Source organism: Panthera leo, chromosome B2, assembly GCF_018350215.1.
Source record: "Panthera leo isolate Ple1 chromosome B2, P.leo_Ple1_pat1.1, whole genome shotgun sequence".
In the NCBI taxonomy this organism is placed as follows: Eukaryota; Metazoa; Chordata; class Mammalia; order Carnivora; family Felidae; genus Panthera; species Panthera leo.
The window spans coordinates 132,702,642-132,720,667 of record NC_056683.1 but is presented as its reverse complement, the minus strand read 5'-3'; positions in this window follow the sequence as shown (position 1 = coordinate 132,720,667).

The window sequence follows — 18,026 nt, the reverse complement described above, 5'->3', positions numbered from 1 at the left end:
GAAGTTAGCTTCTCCATAAATACCATTTTCCAGTTTACTTATAACTCTTAGGTAAGAAAATGGATTGCAAAAGCCCTTTGATGCAAAAGCCCTGAAGAATAAAAGGCATTTGTAAATTTCCTTTTGGGGGAAGGTTAGGCCAAATGATCAGAGAAAGGTTGTGTACATATATATGCCATAGAGAATTATCACTAGGAGCACTTTACAGTTCCTGAGGCAACCGAGTGGTTTGAAAATAATGACTGTTCTAATAAAGAGGAGAAAGAGGAGGAGGAAGATGGTGAAGAAATGATTGGGTAGCACTGACATTCTGCAAGATTAAGATCTTTTTGATAAATCCTACAGATCTAGGCCAGCTCCCAGGTCGGAGGCCATGATTCAAATGGCTCGAGGAACTGCTGTGTCAACCTTAAATGATATCTCTCCCTGCCACAGGCCTAGTAGGAGGTGGCATTTAAAGAAAAATATCAACTCTCATGGATGCCCTCTGTACTTACATCACCGGCTTCTCCCTTTCGAGGGTAAGGACATGTGCCGCTTAGGCTGTACAAAGTTGGCTGGTGAATGAGAACACCTCCGAAGAGCTACACCAGAGACCAGGGAAATGTGCCTTTCTCGGAGGAGGCTTGAAATTTAATTCATTTCCGTCCCACTATGACGTGATGGGTTTTAGAATGTTCCTCCTTTTTCACATTCAGCCAAGACTGTACCCTCCTCTCCACTTTTGGGGGGATATCCCCTTATGGGAATAAACTGCTGATATTCAGAAAATCTTTTCTAAGAGTAAGTGTCAATGTCGTAGAATGTATATAGACAGAGACTGGGGAAATAGCATTTGTATTAGGGTGGTGAGATTATAGGAGAACTTGTTTTTATATTTTATGTTTCCACTTAGATGGCTATAATGCTGTTTTAACCATGTATGCGGAAGTTGAGAGGGGAAAGACAGTTTGGTATAACATTAATTGATTTGCAACAACATAATCCCCACACATGGCTCTCCGTAAGCAAAAGCAGGTCTCTATTAGATGTGTTCTCTGGGATCACCCATGGGAAGGATCTGAATTTCTGACAGTCTTAAATGTGACAGCAGCCTTTTAGCATGTAGACGAGTACAGTAATTCAGCAGCAAACTCAAGACTCATGCTCACCAGACTGGTAGATCGGAAATAAATCACGGATGTCAGACACATGCTCTCTTAGAAAGGAGAGAATTGATAAGGTGCCAAACTCCATCACACCCACACCGTTCTTGTTCCAATTGATAGAACCTCTCACCCTTGAAATTCTGACAAGTACTATTAGGAGAAGAGACTCTAACTCATATCTCTTCCTGACTCTTTATCCATCTTTCCAAACAGTTTCTATCTGAGCTCAGTCTCGGGCTCATTTAATTATGACATCTGAATCAATACTCCATACTAGACCCAGCCTGCACTAGCTTGCTCGGCAGTTTCCAATATCTGTGACAGCCTTTCTAAAAATGTCCATCTCCTCATTTTGAAGAGAAAGTATCCAGTTTAACATGAGGTACCTTTATTTATTTCTAGTTTTTGAAATCCATTGTTACTCACAGGACTAACAAGATTTAACACACATTTCCAAAAAATATATTGCATTTTCTGAACTCAGATTTACTCTCTGTCCCTGGAATGCTAAGCTAAGGACTACAAAAATGGAAATGAAGCCAATAGCAATTTAAATAAATTACGAGTTGACAATAACCTGCCTTGGTGATGTTTTAAATGAAACGTATTAACTGCAAAAATATCAGAATGCTTTAGGATATCTTAAGAGACCCCATTTTTTCATTTTTTTTTTTTTACCGTAGTGGTTTTAGATATTTGAATGTAAAGCAACACATCATGAGGGAGGTTTAAAAAAAAAAGACTGTTTGGAAACCAATTTGACAATAAATTTCATATATTGAAAAAAAAAAAATAAAAAAAATAAAAAAAATAAAATAAAAAAAAAGACTGCACAAAAATTATGTGCTAAATTTGGAGCCTGAATTGTTGAAGTAAACAGAATCAGTTAACCTGAATCAATGCTCTATAAACACAGAATATACATCCAAAGAGGATTTTGGTTGAACAACTCTCTTAATATGAAATATAATATATAATTATAGCTATGGTTATGCACCAAGAGAATATATAATGGCCTCGAATCAGAATACTTAGAGTCTTGTCCCTGTGGATCAAATCTGTGAGCCTAGCACAAATTATCCAAAGTCATGGCATCCTTGTCCATCAAATGCTCATAAGGAAGAGAGTACCCAGGATGATAAACCTTAAAGTTTGAAAATTCTGTGATTATAAGACACCTCAATTGTGTGTACATAGGCATTTAAAATGGAATTTTTGCTCACTATCTATAAGATCTAGGCCTCTGTGTGTCTATGGACTATACAGGCCTATATTGGTATATGAAATTAAAGTCCTGTACATGTCTATAAGGTATAGGCCTCTATAAGTCCATATAGTTTTAGGCCTATATGTATCTATATAGCATAGGCTTCTAAGAGTATGAAGAAATGTAAGCCATGTGTGTCCACAAAGGGTACATCTATTTGTGTCCATTAGGTAAGCAGCTCTGTGTTTAGAAGAAAGGTGCGTCTTTGTGTCTATAATATACAGAACTACTTGCATCTAGAAGGTATGAGACAGTGCATGTCGCTAAGGTTTAGGCTTCTATGTATCTGTATGAGATATAGGCCTCAAATGTCTTGAAAATGTGTGGAGTCAAGGAACTAGTTACATTTCCTTGATAAGATACCTTCTAGTTTTCCGAATAAAGTGTAATTTTGCCACAAGGAACAAAAGAGACACACAGGCACAGACATGCTCACATACATATGTAAAATTATTTTTTGGAAGTCTCAGGGAGAAGTCTGTATAAAATATACACATAAGTCATAGGTAAGTTCTTTTTATCATGAGGAATTTAAAAAAGATTCTAGAAATTCGTTTTGATGACCCTTTGGAAGCTGTCAAATCAAAGTCAATTGTTTGGTGACTATTTTTACTGCTCTGAACAAAAGGGGGGAAAAAAAAGACCCTCTATATCTTTCCCCTGAGAGCAGTTAGTTTTACAGCCACTGGGAGGACTTTAAGCTTGGCATTGCCCTAAAGGTGAAACAGCCATGAAGATTGGTTGCCTTTGGGGATGCTAAGTGATTGATGAGTGCTCAGATGTTCTTATGAAGGAAATCTGAGGCCTAATACAACTTGACAGATGCCCCAAACAATAATATTAATAGTTTACATTTATTATTGTCACTGTCCCTTCAGACTCCTTGATTAGACCACTATTACATTTATGTACCAATACATTATTGCTCGTTCAACCCATTATGGCCATCTCAGAGAGACGACCAAAACACAAAAGTCTTTTTCACAAAACACACGAAATAATCTTCTAAGTGTTTTCTGGACTGCTGAATATTTTTACAACTTCTAGTAACCAGGTTCTGGCAGTTCGCAAAGTGTGTGTCACTAGATAAGCACTTATGAATGACCACAGAGTAAAACTTCCTCTTGTTTCCCATACCTGCACATGATCATGCTTTCTGAATCCTAAATATATCCTTTAAAATACTTCCTAAAAGAATCTATATATTTTTTGTTTTCTAGGAGAGAATGAATTCCGTTTTCCTACTTCTAAACTAATTTCCGGTCATTCACAGAACACTGCATTTGTACCTTCTCACATACGGGAAGATTTAGAGTTATCTAGGTCTGGCTTCTTAAACCTTTGACTTTACCATGACTCCAAGTATCTTCTAGGAGCATAAGAACTATTGTTAGATCTTCCTTTCAAAATCTGATGGGTTAGAAGTGTTTTGTCTACTTAGAGTTCTACAGAGAGTGACATTTTTGATCAGACATGGCAACAGTGAAAACCAGTCAAGACACATTTATCTGGATGGGGACTGTTTTCTGATGCCGGAATCTATGAAGGAAATCTGTATAATCCTGGTTCTCTGAATTTCCTGCATGACTATCACATACAGAACAAAAGGGGACAGGCTTAGCATAAGAAACAGCCAGTGTAATTTGGCAGAAAGAACCCTTACTTAAGGCAATCATTTAAATTATTTTCCAAACCGAGACATTTATTACTTTCTAGAAAAAAAGTTTCATTAACTATGTCACTAGGACAGCCGGCATAAACTGTGACTGTTCCAGGCAAATTGGGACATACAGTCACAATGCCATTATTGACTGGGCACACATTTGCCCATAATTCAATGCCTCTAGGCCTCAGTTTTCTTATTTTTATTGTATTAAAACATATGTTGCTCGGGGCGCCTGGGTGGCGCAGTAGGTTAAGCGTCCGACTTCAGTCAGGTCACGATCTCGCGGTCCGTGAGTTTGAGCCCCGCGTCAGGCTCTGGGCTGATGGCTCGGAGCCTGGAGCCTGTGTCCGATTCTGTGTCTCCCTCTCTCTCTGCCCCTCCCCCGTTCATGCTCTGTCTCTCTCTGTCCCAAAAATAAATAATAATTAAAAAAAAACGTTGAAAAAAAACAAAAAAAACATATGTTGCTCATCAAATTTCTTTTAGTTCTACAGGATTGCCAAATTATGGATAATTCTCACTGGTAGATAACTGGAAAAATATGCATATCCTAAAAGCAATATGGTATATTTAGGTAACTATTGTCCAAACATTCTATAAATTCCTTTCAGCACATAACAAGAAAATCATCAGTTCATTGGGAGATCTGCTTTCTGTTGGTTGCAAGTTTCGTTTGTGCCAACAGTGACCTTGTACCGCCAAAAAAGTACAGTCTTACGTTTCCTTAGTGGAAGTCAAGCCTTAAAAGCATTGGAGAAAAGAGGTCCTCCATATTCACCCTAACCAGTCCACATCTGGAAGAGTGCATCCAGAATGATCCGGAGCAATTCCAGATATGAGGAATGGAAACTACGTCATTTGTGGAGAGGTGGAAATAAGTAGGTATACTTAGACTAGAAAAAGAAGACACTACACCTATCTTTCCAAAACTGAAGGGCTGTGATATGGAAAAGAGATTTAGAGTTCCAAAGACTAAGACAGTAGCCAACAAATTGAAGTCATAGGGACAAAATTTGCAACAGTGTACGGGATTCCTTTCTAATATTCTGATATGTCCACAAACAGAAAAAGATGCCTATGAAGGAGGGGGGTCCTTATCGCTTACACTGTTCAAGCAGCAGCTGGATTCTTCCATGGGGGAGAAAGGGCAATGAACGAGAGCAGGGACTTCCATGTTGTGTTCCGTACCATCTGAGGAGGGTCCATGGAAGTGGCTCTGGGCACAGTGTAGAATGAGGATAGTGAGGGCTGCTCAGTGTCAGGGCTCCAAACCCCTGGCCCTGGCTTAACCAGAGAAGCTCTGCTTCTGTTTGTTTTTGAGTTGTTCTGGTCGTTGCTCCCCAGTTTGCTTGATATGAGGGCTCCACACAGAATGGCTTTTGGATAAAAATGGGTGGGAGAGGTTTCTGTTAAAAAATCTGTTTGAAAGCCACTGACACAAAAGTTTCCTTGCAACTGTAGGTCTGTGGGGGGTCTATGACTTTAAATTCAAGGAAGGTGCCCTCCGTGAACATCTTCGTGTTCATTCAGCTTTCCTATAGTCTGGCTCTCGGATTAACTCTTGGTTGGTATCTTCTCAAAAACAGACTGAAAAAAAAAAAGATGTCACTGGAACTGGCTGGTCTTCAAATTTTATGCTCTATGTGTAAAAATAGGAACAAGCCAAGGGTGTAAGACACTCAAACATTTGATTAAGAACATTAGTTAATATCTGAAGCCATATTTATTGAGGAGAAAATACAATTCAGATAACAAAGATGTGCTGGTATATGTTTTCTTTTTATTCACCTCTAGAAACCCACTTCTCAGTTAAGTCTGAAAAATACAGACTAAATTAAAAAACTAAAATGAAATTTGATCATAAGACATCATTTTTGTTGTACGAAGTTTCAAAATTTCATTACAATGTTCTTTCCGGGGAACTTGATTGGCTGAATATCCTTCTTCACCTTTATCTCCTGACACATCACTCTAAACTTACTTGGGTTCCATATAATATTTGGTGGTTTTAATGTTTTTCAGCAAATGTTTTTAAAACAATCAGATGACTCATACTCTGAGACTCTGGGACTCAATGAAAACTGGAAGTGAATGTGAATTAACAATGCGGGCTACTAATACCTTTAAGACAATAGGAGGAATCATTTGAACATAAAAGTTTACCCCAGTTCCAGGAGGATGGCAATAATTTTAAAATTGAAAGGAAAATAACAAGTGTTGGTAAGAAATTGCAACCCTCATACCTTGCTTGTATGAATGTAAATGATGTAACTACTGTGGAAAACAATTTGGTGTTTCCTCAAAAAGTCAAACATTGAATTACCATAGGACCCAGAAATTCTACTCCTAGATATATACACAATAAAATTAAAAACAGGGACTTGAAAAACTACATACCCCAGCAGCATTATTCATAATAGCTAAAGGGTGGAAACAGTCTCTTTTTTTTTTAATTTTTAAAATGTTTATTAGAGAGAGAGAGAGAGAAAGAAAGAGAGAGAGTGGGAGAGGGGCAGAGAGAGAGGAAGACACAGAATCTGAAGCAGGCTCCAGGCTCTGAGCTGTCAGCACAGAGCCCAACAGGGGGCTTGAACTCATGAACTGCAAGATCATGACCTGAACCCGAGTTGGACGCTTAACTGACTAAGTCACCCAGCCACCCCAAGGTGGAAACAATCTAAGGGTCCATCAATGGATGAATAGATAAACCAATTATGGTATGTCCATACAGTGGAACATTATTCAGCCACAAAAGGAGTAGAGTACTGATACATGCTATAACATGGACAAACCTTGACAACATTATGCTATGTGAAAAAAACTAGACATAAAAGGTTATATATTCTTTGATTCTGTTTATATGAAATATATAGGATAGGTAAGCTCATAGAGACAGAAAACAGATTCATGGTTGCCAGGGACTTGGGTGGGGGGAGGGAAACAGGCACTCACTCTTTAATGGTGTGGCTTTCCTTTTTGTTTGGTGAAGATGTTTTGGAACTAGATGGAGGTGTTGACTACAGAACATTGTCAGTGTTCTAAGTTTCAAACTTTTATGTTGCATGAATTTCACCTTAATTAAAAAAAACCATGTAGTATAAATCAATTTTGCGAATCCCCTCTGGGGATAAAACATCAAATGTCCTTAACTCTCAAGAGCGCAATAAACAAAGAAACAAACAAAAAGTTGACCTCAGTTTTCATGCTCAGTGATGGCTGCTGCTGCCTGGTTTTTAAATTAGGTTGTTCAGAAAGATGGCTATGCTCCATCAATACCCATCCATCAACAACTCAGCCACGGAGTCAGTACCCATTCCTTAGAACCATGGTAAAGGCCAGACCATATTCCTTCAAGGAGCTGGCAGTCTGGTTAGGAGGACCAGACCCAGCCACACAACTTGGTATGTGTTACTTTGCTATAGACCTGAAGTATCTTGTCACTTCAAAGATCAGTGAAGGATGGCCAAGTCTGGGCAGGATTTGTGGTGGTGATAGAATTGAAGTCCAATCTCGAAACACAGGAGAGCCTTTTTCAGTGTTCCATATACCCCTATAGCATTTATCACTGGATTTTATCTGTTAGCATGTCTGTCTGCCCTCAAAGACTGTAGGATACTTGAGGCTAACAACCATGTCTTTACATTCCAAATGCCTCAGAAGAGGACTTGTTCCGAGGTCTTAGAGAAAAAAAAAAATCTCTCTCACAACCATTCTTGTCCCATCGAAATTAGAGGTAAATTGCTATAATTTTTGTAAGTTTGGGGGCCCATTATTTGCATGGTCCTCTTCCAAGTCCCTGGTATTAATTTGGTATGGCTGATTTTGTATTTTTTTTCCCCTCAGAGAGGACTTCCCAGATTGTATAAGCTTGGGGTCTACAAAATCTAGATTCACTCTCGAATAAAAAGAACTCAATTGGTTTAACTCAGAGAAAATCAAGGTCTTTTGTACGGAGGGTAGCCTGTACTGCTTAAGAAAGATGGGCTCTGGAGTCACACTGCCTGAGTTGGAAATCCGATCTGTGTCACTTAAAAGCTGCACGACCTTGGGTCTGTTACTTAACCTCTTGAAGCCATGATTTCCTCACTAATTATAAAGAACGATAGCACCCACGTCACGAGCGTTCATTTTTTCATTCAACGTTATTTCCTGGGTACAAACTAAGTGCCGGGCCAAGGACAGTGAATCAACAAATGCCATCTCCACAGTAGTAGGAGAAAACGTGGGTTGGAAAGCATACGTTTTATTCAAGCTTCCAGATGACAGTGTGAAATGTAGAAATCTGCGCTCTAGTTGGTTAGACTCGTGCGTATACTAAAGGGAAGAGAAAAAAGATCAGAAATCTGGATACACTTGAGACACGGCAGTGAACCAAGAGCACTGTCCAGTGTGGCGTCTCAAAATGAGACCCCCAAGCTGGAGATTTAAAATCTTACCTCTGTCTCGTGGCCATCATACCGGGAGCCTATTTTGGGTGAAATTCTACAAGGAAGTCTTGATACGTGAAAGCAGTGGTTGTTCAGCAACTACACATGGAGAAAAAATGCATTCCCTCCCAAGCTTCTCATCATGGCCAAGAACGTGCATTGCTGGCAGCTAGGTACTTTTGGTAGAAAAAGCCTATTGCCTACAGAATTCACTCCCTCTGGTGGTTCAGCAGAGTGAGTTTGGCAAGTAGTCAGGCCTAGTGCAAACGCATGTGTTTCCGTAACCTTTTAATTAAGGTTTTATCTGGAGCTCTTTTTTGAATTTTTATACGGCACAGAGGCAGCTTCTTGTGTGCTAACAGCCTCACTGCTGTGCAGCAGAAGCAAGGGCCCCGCATATGCCAATAAAGCTATCCTTGCAGGTATAGATCTTCAAACTATGTGAGGAAGAAGCCAAGTTTAATGGCAAGAGGGACTCAGTAATTCTGAAGAATTAGGAGACAGGTCACATTTGTGAATGGGGGATCATACGCCTACCCGTACGAATAGAAACGATTTTCTCAAAGTTCTGTTCAAAGTCTTTGTTGGATACCTACTTTTTTCTTTTTTCTTTTTAAATCTGGGATTTAATCCAGAACAAAGACTGTCAACAGAAATACCAAGTAATTCAGGCTAAAAGTTCTACTTCCAGCACGGAGTTGTTTGCATTGGCAGCCTATGTTACACAAATTAACTTAATGATGGGGCATCATCAGGACTTCATTACACTTGACATAAGCACAGTCTAAGTTTCTCTCTTCCATTCTCTCCTTTTTTATTAACATAACAGAACAAAAAATTTTCTTTGCTTTATTTCGGATGCAACAAACCACTGATCTAAAAATAAAGGGAAAGTGAATCTTCCTCATTTTCAAGTACCGGGTAACCCTGGGCAGCACATAAGCTTCCATAAAAGGCAAAGAAGGCTGTAAATAACAATTATTTCCCATTCACAAAAGCTGCCTTGACAGTCCAAAAAATAACAAATTACAAGTAAATAGTTCCCAAGAGGTTTTAAAGCACTTTACTCATTCTGAACCTGTTGTGTTGTCGTTTCCTTAGAGTGGAATTATTAACTCCTTTGAGGAACTACAACCAGGCTTGTGATTTCTGGGTGTTCTACCTAAGCAGAGGTGGAGGCAGAAAAATCCACTGTCAAGGACTTTGGGGTTTTTTTTTTTTTTTTTTGAAAAATGAAGACAGCTAAGTTTTTTTTTTTTTTTTTTTTTAGTTTGAAAATCTTAATTTTATTTTGTTACAGGTAAATTAAAATGAGCATCAGTCCATATCCCTTTGCTGGCCTCCTGTGATCTGAAACCAGCCAGAATTCTTATTTTACTGGCCCTTAATCTGCTGAATAGGTCCACTTAGGTATTCATCAGCTACTAGCCAGATTGTACTGAGAGTAGAGAAGTAACCTGTGAAAACGCTAGGGGGTTGGCTGGTTCATATGTATGGATGCAATGAATTCATAAATTCAGCTCGTAGTAAGAGGTAAGTGGTCCAATTGCTATGCTACTGTCTTTCTTATGTTGTTTTTTTTTTTTAGTATAGTTGACACATGATGTTACATTAGTTTCAGGTGTACAAGAAAGTGGTTCATCAGCTCCATAGGTTATGCTGTGCTCACCACAAATGTAACTACCATCCGTCACCATACAATGCTATTACAATGCTATTGACTATATTCCCTATGCTGTACCTTTTATTCCTGTGACTTATTCATTCCATAACTGGAAGCCTGTATCTCCCACCCCTCCTCACTTACATGTGGAATCTCAAAAACGAAACAAATGAATAACCAAACAAAAAGCAACTACGATATTTTGAGCGCCTTAAATTCAGGAACATATTCGACTTCCCCTTTATGTTTTCACTATAAAAAGATAAAAAGAAGCCTAATATATATTCCCTGTTCTTGGGAAACTTATCTAATGGGGAGTGTGAATATATTAATTCTTTTGATTCATTTGCTTTCTTTTACTATTTCTACTGAATTCCTATAGTGTTGGCATAGGAGTAGAAATATGGCATTGGTATAGGCATTTCTATACAGTTCATCTTTGATGAATGAGCCAAAACGTACATGCATGTGAGGCAGGGAACGAAGGTAGAGTAGAAGGAGCTCTTATCAGGTCAGAAAGTGGCCGTGTGACGGGCTGTGACCCTCTGAGCGTCCACTGTCTTCACTGTAAGAGACTCTTCCCAATTATATAATTCTCGGCTTACGGTCCTGGTAACACGCTGCTCATGCAACTGGAACTGTGCTTCCAGTCACTTCCAGGCAGATGCTCTCCAAGGATACTAAAGTAAGAGTAGGTGCTAAAAATGAATCAAGGATTAGTCAGATGAGTGGTTCGCACAATGCACAATCAAAGAGCACCCAATTGTGAAAACTCTTGAACTACATAAGTAGATTTTTATTCTGTTTTGATATAATAGCAGAGTCCCTGAATGGAATTATACTTAAGACTGAGAAGAGGCAGCTGGTGGTAATGTAGGTATAATTCTATCAAGAAATTCAGCCGGAGCCATAATGAAGAATTAGATGGTCAGGTGATTTGATTTGCACACATATCTACTATTTCCAGAAAATGGCAATTTCTTCAATTACTTAAAAAATAATTCCCATAGATTCTTTTTACGAACATATTTTTTTTTATCCCAAATGACTGCATGACCCCACTATTATTTTGTCATGCCTACCTTATCACAGAAATGGATACCTTGAAACTATTTTTGCTTTCAAGTACTGCAGCTCGAATTACAGATTTGCAGGCAGAAAATGCTTTGTGCTAGCACGACAATTCTTCTAACAGTAAAACAGGAGTTTTACCTGCTCAAAACCAGAGCCGTTTCTGCCTAAGGCATTGAAGAGAATCTGATAGTGAATAATTAGGGACACTTCATTCTTATCCTTCAACAAAGGCAATTATTTCAGTTTCAAATATTGGGGTCACATCTTTATGTTGCAGTTATCAAATATCAAAGAGATATCTGTAAGACATGTAAAATCCAGAAGGCCTTTAATTTCCTCTTGGATTATTCCAAAATGCTAAACTAGCACTTTATCCAACCATCCATCCATCCATCCATCCATCCATCGGAACTTTATCATACAAATGCTGCAGAGAACTACAAATTATCACTGTTTCGTCTTCCAGTAATAAGAGACTAGCATTTTAGACGCGGGGATTTGGGACTGGGGCACAATTAAAAGAAAGGCTGACATTGACAACAATGTTCTGATGCCATATTCTCCCCCAGGAAGCAAATAAAAAGAATATGCATAATCACTATTAATCAAATCATAGTCTGGAAGTTATTACTCTTTAAGATTTAAACAGTAGTTACCACCCTAAAAGAAAATTCAACTAGACAGTCCTAGATAGTACATCTGCCAATTATTAGGTTAACCATGTGCAATCTCTGTTTTTGCAGATCAAAAACAGTTGAATATTGGCATTTGCCTATGATTCACCACCCTAGTTGAATTTAGATGACCCATTTTACATTTCATATGGATTTTATAACTTTATACATCATAACTGCAGCCGCTGTAATTTAATTCCTAATTAAATGGTGTATTTATCTAGCGTATTAAGGACTTTTCCCCCAAAGGACAAGACTTAGCACTGAACTCTTCAATAAGTAAGTTATTGCAGATGCTGGATAGTTTTTGCATGACTGCCCATTTGTGATTATGCTTTGGTTTTTGTCCTGGGGCTAGAGAAGGCTCACAGATTTAACATCACCTGGGTTGTTTCTGAGATTTCTGTCAGTGGGGTGAAGTCCTGGCAACAGGGTTGTTCTGTTTATTAAGTTTATTTATTCATTTTGAGGGAGGGAGAGGGAGAGAGAGAGAGAGAATGCACTTGAGTGTGTGTGTGGTGGTGGGGGGGAAGCAGAGAGAGAGCATCACAAGCAGGCTGTCAATGCAGAGCCCAACGCAGGGCTTAATCCCACGAACCCCGTGGTCATGACCCGAGCCAAAATCAAGAGTCAGACGCTGAATCAACTGAACCACTCAGGCACCCACCCCAACGGAGTTGTTTTTATTGTTGGATCAACAATAGTCATCAAACCGTGTAATATCTAGCATTCTTGATATTTAATAAACTTAAATCTATGAAACAATTATTGAGCACTTCCTGCTGACATGTTCTAAGATCTTGTGTCCTTCTCAGTATTCATCGTGCGCAGCACTACTCCTAGTTCATTGCAAATGCTAAACTTAAGCAATGGGAATATTCCTTGAGCAAAATGTAAATAAATCCCCGCAGTGGAACCCAATTAGATTAAATCTGCTGTTCCTTGGTACAGTAGCGGGGGAGCGGTGATGCCTGAAAGCACAATCATGTGGCCCCTGACTTGGAACAAGTTCACCATGCTTTGCCCTTGGAAACTACAAAAGAGGAGGGCACGCTTTGTGAGTGAGTTTGTATTGCAGGAGAAAGAACCAAAGAAAAACTTGGCCTTCATCCCTCAGCACTTCCACAAAGGCACTAAATGTGCATTGAAGGGCACAGATGGGGGAAACCTTTCCAATTTAAGCTCCAGGGAGAAAGTCTGCTTTGCCTTCCTTGGAAACTCACAAAGATACCAGTGTGGAGTTTAAGGGTTGTCAAATCCCCCTTCAGTCTGGAGCAGGCTAAGTGCCCCAGACATCCGTAGCCCCTTATGGGTCACAGAAAAAGAAAAGCTGCGCTGGAGAGTCCATGGGAAGGACGTAGGCATTTCCCCATTTCTAGGACAGCCACAGAGTGGCGGATGGAAGAAGGGAGAGGGCAGGAAGGTGAACCACATGTCTTCTCCTAGCATTCAGGTGCGTTTCAGCTTTTCTCTAAAATTCTTAACAGAAAGGAGGATTACTTCTGCATTGCATACTGTGAAAAAGGACATTTCCTCAAAGAAAACTATTAAAATCTCAAATACAAAAACAACCACCTGTGGTTCTTTCTATTTTAAGCGCCTACATGGATTTTCACGTGAAGTTCTTGTTACTTCTTTATGACGGGGAAAAGTATATATTCTCCTTTCTGGTGGAAACATGCATACCCGGACAATATTTCCTGTAACCTGCTCGATGGTGGCACTCAGGAATTGATTAAATGACAGGAACAGCGGCAGATAACTTGATAATCGAAGGGCTTTGCATTTTGAACATCAAATGCAGCTGAATCTTCTTGTAATATGGGTTAAGAAAGAGGAGGAGGCTGGGGGTAGGTAAAGACGAATTCCCCACCCACTAACAATGCAGCTGCACAGGGACAACACTGGACCGTAGGAGTTGGAGGAGTTGGGGTTGGCTGCAAAATTAAATGCCGTCACCTGCAGAAGTGGAATGATGCTTTGTTAGGTACTTTCAGTTGACTTAAAGAGTATCTTGTCCTCAAAGGAGAAGGAGAGGGGCGCCTGGGTGGCTCAGCTGGTGAAACGTGGACTTCGGCTCAGGTCATGATCTCATAGGTTCGTGGGTGTGAGCCCCGCGTTAGGCTCTGTGCTGGCAGCTCAGAGCCTGGAACCTGCTTCAGATTCTGTGTCTCCCTCTCTCTCTGCCCCTCCCCCACTCACACTCTGTCTCTGTCTCTCTCTCAAAAATAAATAAACATTAAAGAAGAAGAAGGAGGAGGAGGAGGAGAGGGAGAAGGAGGAGGAGAGGGAGAAGGAGGAGGAGAATCTCTTCAGTGGTGCAGAGGTATCTAGAATAAAATTCTCAGAAATAACTGTACAAATGCCATATCACTGATTGTAAAACAAAAATATTATACATGACTTTTTAATATCTCCTAGGAGGGACATAATAAGGAAAATATATTTGCTTTCCAAGAAAACACATCAAATAAGGTAAATGATTCAATATGTAAGAAAAAATTTCCATTAATATTCTTCATAAAATTGTTTCATAAAAAAGCTTACATATGAAAATAATTTTTCACTTAAATAGATTTCCTCTTTGATGTTAATAGACTTAGCTACTCAAATTAATTTTGAATTTTGCAAAAAACAATATAAAACATTGGCTTTGTTATGATATACGAAATTATTTTTTAATATTTCTTTGTACCCTTGAGCAATTTAAAATCTATGAAGTAATACATTCTTCCACAGGAAACAATTGCTCTGGTGATTCTGAAATCTTAATTTTTATATTAAACAAAAGCATTAGGTTTTAGAGTTTATCAAGGCAACAAAATGAGATACACAATGGCCTTGAAATATTATCTGCAAGTAATAAAATGTTAGGGATGACTTAATTGTTTTTATATAGAAAATGTGGACTTTTAATCGATTATAGTTGAGGTGTGAATAATGTAAATTAATGCAGGTAAATACTTCAGCTAAGTGCTCTCGGGTGAATTGCAATCAAATTTAAGACCTATAATTTAACAAGATAAAGTCACCTCTAACTTACTCTTTGTTAATTCCAAACAAGGGGAATTAAATGTCATTACTGAAATTAGGCATTGTGGAATTATAACATTCTATTTGCAAAAATTTTCAGTCCCTATCAGTTTAGTGGGTGTTATATTAAAGTTATAGAATTTGCCATTGAGAGTTCTACTGAATAATTCCAGGATTTCCTAACATTTTCTCCATAAATGGAAAAACTCATAGCAAACCTCTCCAATTGTGAATATGCCCAAAATGAAGACGGTCTCGAATATTTAATTACTAAATTGTTTTTTCAACCTGATGTCTGAAAATGGGTTTTGATCACTTTCAAACTTCCCTTCCTAAATTTAATTGCAAAGGTACAGAATATTTCACTTGCCAAATGCAATTCAATACAATTCAGACCGAAAACATTAAGGTGATACAACAATAACTTTACGTATTGAATAAAAATACTTCAGTGAATATAAAAGGAAACAAGAATTGACCACATTCATACTTTCAAAGTATAGTGTAAGTTCTGTTGGTATAAAGATACGACCCATTCTGAGATGTCTCTTTGGCGGCTTAACCCTGTCACAACCTGATGTTAAGCTGTTTTTTTTTTTTTTTTTTCTGCGAAATGTCCAAAATGATTTATCTATAAAAATAAAATTATGTATCCCTTTGGGCTTTTCTATGATAAAAATTTTGACAATTCCAACTTTTTCTAGCAAATGAAGATAATTCATTGCATGAGAAAGTCTAAACTTCATCATGATTATAATCCATTCCTTGGCACACCAACTAACAAAATGTATTGCACTCAAAATCAAAGACGTATTTGTCTTTGGATAAATAAACCATGGAATATATTGTGGCCCATATTTGGGGAATTTTAGGCATCATACATATAAATATTTCCATCGCAAATAGTGTGCTTACCTATAACATATAACTGCATTAGCTCACTGACGGAAGGTTCTGATGTGGGGCATAGACAGAGCCCACCTATGCTATATATTTTGGCTGATTTTAACATAATCAAAAATAAGCAGAATTGGAAATTGCCATAGGTAATCCTCATCTGTTATTCAAATGCCTAGTTTTAAATTTCTTTACAACTCTGTTTGATGCTGGTTCTAGAGCCAAAAGGCAGGGTGAACTTGGACAAGTCCTTTGGCCTTCCTAATACTTGGTTGTCATTGTGCCCACCTATAACTGAAACACCAGGCTGGATGTTCTCAAAGGGCCTCTTCAGGCGTGACATTTCACAGTCCTTTTAGTCTGTCCCTGAAAAACGTTATCCTCAAATATCATATCCATTTATATTTCCTGATAGGATTTCTGACAGTCAGATGGCTGAAATGGCCAAAGGAAAGAAGGGAGGAAGGAAGGAAGAGAGGGAAGGAGAGGGGGAGGGGAAAAACCCAAAGAAGTCATAGTTGAATAAACAATCTTTGATAAAGCAAGGATCTGCAGGACTTGATGTTCTACAAAGACTTAAAAATATGCAATCATTTAAAAAATGTGCCACCTTAAAAAAAAAAAAAAGAAGAAGAAGACATAGTGATTATTGACGAATAAAATGCCCTTGAATGAATTTGAGATCTTGAGCCTTAGTACTACTGACATCAGCTGTAGGATGCGTTGAATATGCGAGGGTGCTCCGTGAAGACAAAAGCACATAAAAAGAAGAATACTATACGAAGAAAGAAGAAAGAAATTAAAAATTAAACATAAAATTGGTCAAGCCATAAAAAATATAATTAAAAAAGTCCTTTGAGGCATTCGATCATGATTAACATAAAAAGTTGTAACAGTTTCAATTAAAATGGGAGATAATTCATTATAAAATGAAATGTGGGCCCCTCCAAGTATTATTTCATATAGGTCCTTTCAGAGATCACCAAAAAGGCTTGGTTTAAACACCGTTACTATGAAAGAATATTTTGAAATCACTTGATGTTATGTTCAAAATGTCAGCTGTAATTGATATTCATCACCGTTACTATATCACGTCTACCCAGCCAAGGACAGTAACCGTTTACTATAAGCAATTATTTTCAGGAAGGTCTGGAAGGTCTTCTGTGATTATCTCCATATTCCAAACAAAAGCTGATTGCTTTACTTGCACGGGATAGCAGACTGACTGTAAGTATCTGACATCTTGCATTTCTTGAAGAGTAAGGCAGTAATTTTGAGAAACTCTAAGTCGTGAACGATTGACTGGACACTCATATTTGGGGGCCGATTAATCATAGTGTGCCTTATATATATTAATTCCTCAGTAAAAATGGAATGAGATTCCTACAGCCCTGCTTTCCTTACATTAGTTCCCACTGAAAATTCTTCCTAGCCTTATCGATGTGCCTTAGCAGGAGTTCTCAAAGTGAACTCTCTGTATTGTTAATCGGTATTACATGGAGATGGCCCGCGTGGGTCAAACGGTGTTACGTATGTTCCTACATGGCAGGAAGAATCTGAAATATTAATATGCTAAGACACGTTATGAATCTCCAAGGGGAACATACGGTAGGTCACAACCCCAAATGGGCCTTTGTTCTGCATCTCTCGGAACAGTTAATGGGACTATAGCTTTGCCAAAATCACTTTGGGGATGTGGTGCTGTATGGCGAACTCCTTGGCCAATCATCCAAAGTCTCCTTCGTTCTATCCCCAGTCCTTCTGGATGCCCTCAACTCAAGCCATCAAATATAATAAATGCTGTCTCTTTTGTTGACCAGACACACGATCCTCATGAACCTGCACTGATCTCCTTGAAGGGGTGCAGTATTGTAGATACATTCTAATGGGCTTTCCTCTTTTGCATTTCTGTGTACATAGTTGCTTTCTAGTGGGCCCACGACATCCCCTGCCTAGTGCATGGAAGACATTAGATCTGTGCTAGTAGGAGTGAAAGAAAGCAAGTAAAGAAGGGCAATAGGGAGATTCCGAGTTAATAGTCATGAAGGTCAGGACTGATAGACTTTAAACTCATAAAGTCCTATTTGCTCTCATATAGCACGTTAAGAGCTCAGTTTGTCTACAGATTTTAGAAGTTACTCTATACCAGAAGTAGAGAGAACTCAGGATATGATGCA